A 1,182-nucleotide genomic window follows, 5' to 3' on the forward strand; every position below is an offset into this window, starting at 1 on the left:
CATCGAGTCGGCCCCGACTCATAGTGACCCCTCCTTGGGTTTCCAAGGCAGTATCGCTATGGAAGTAGGATTGCCAACCTTCCTTCCGAGGAGTGGCTGGTGCTAAGCATACACAGTTAAATATATAAAGATTTTTATTTTTATAAATTGCTAACTCCTTAGCATAAACCAAATAGTAGCACTAAACTGTACTTCAGTATTTATTTTTCACTTCATTTACTCAAGGGTGAAAAAGCTAGTCTCACTTAATTTCCTCAGTGAAGCAGTACAAAATAATAATTTTATAAAATCTTGACCCATAAGTTTCCTAATTTATATTCTATATGCTCTATAAGCCACCACTCATCTGTCAGTTTGTCATACTGTGGTGGCTTGTGTGTTGCTGTGAGGCCAGAGGCTATGCCACCACTATTTCAAATACTGGCAGAGTCACCCATTGTGTACAGGTTTCAGTGGGGCTTCCAGACTAAGACAGACTCAGAAGAAGGAAGGGGCCATCCACTTCTCAAAGAATTAGCCAGAGAAAAACTCATAAATAGCAGTGAAACACTGTCTCATATACTACTGTAAACTTTATGAAAAGCCCTGAAACACTGTCCCATACATACAGTGCAGGAAGATGAGACTCTGAGGGTGGAAGGCACTCAAAATAAGAATGGGGAAGAGCTGCCTCCTCAGAGCAGAGCCAAGCTTAATGATGCGGATGGAGTAAAGCTTTCAGGACCTCCATTTGCTGATGTGGCATGACTCAAATTGAAGAGAAACAGCTGCAAACATCCATTAATAATCAGAATATGGAAAGGACAAAGTATCAATCTAGGAAAATTGGAAGTTGTCAAAAATGAAATGGAATGCATAAACAGCGATATCCTAGGCATTAGTGAGCTGAAATGGACTGGTTTTGGCCATTCTGAATCAGACAACCACATGATCTACTATGCTGGGAATGAAAAATTGAAGAGGAATGGCGTGGCATTCATCATCACAAAGAATGTTTCAAAATCTATCCTGAAATACAATGCCTGCAGTGACAGGATAATATCCATACGCCTACAAGGAAAACCAGTTAATAAGACTATTATTCAAATTTACGCACCAACTACCAAAACCGAAGATGAGGAAATTGAAGATTTTTACCAACTTATGTAGTCTGAAATTGACCAAACATGCAATCAAGATGTG

Source organism: Orycteropus afer, unplaced genomic scaffold (assembly GCF_000298275.1).
Source record: "Orycteropus afer afer isolate SDZICR_OR568_19922 unplaced genomic scaffold, OryAfe1.0 scaffold00191, whole genome shotgun sequence".
Classification (NCBI taxonomy): domain Eukaryota; kingdom Metazoa; phylum Chordata; class Mammalia; order Tubulidentata; family Orycteropodidae; genus Orycteropus; species Orycteropus afer.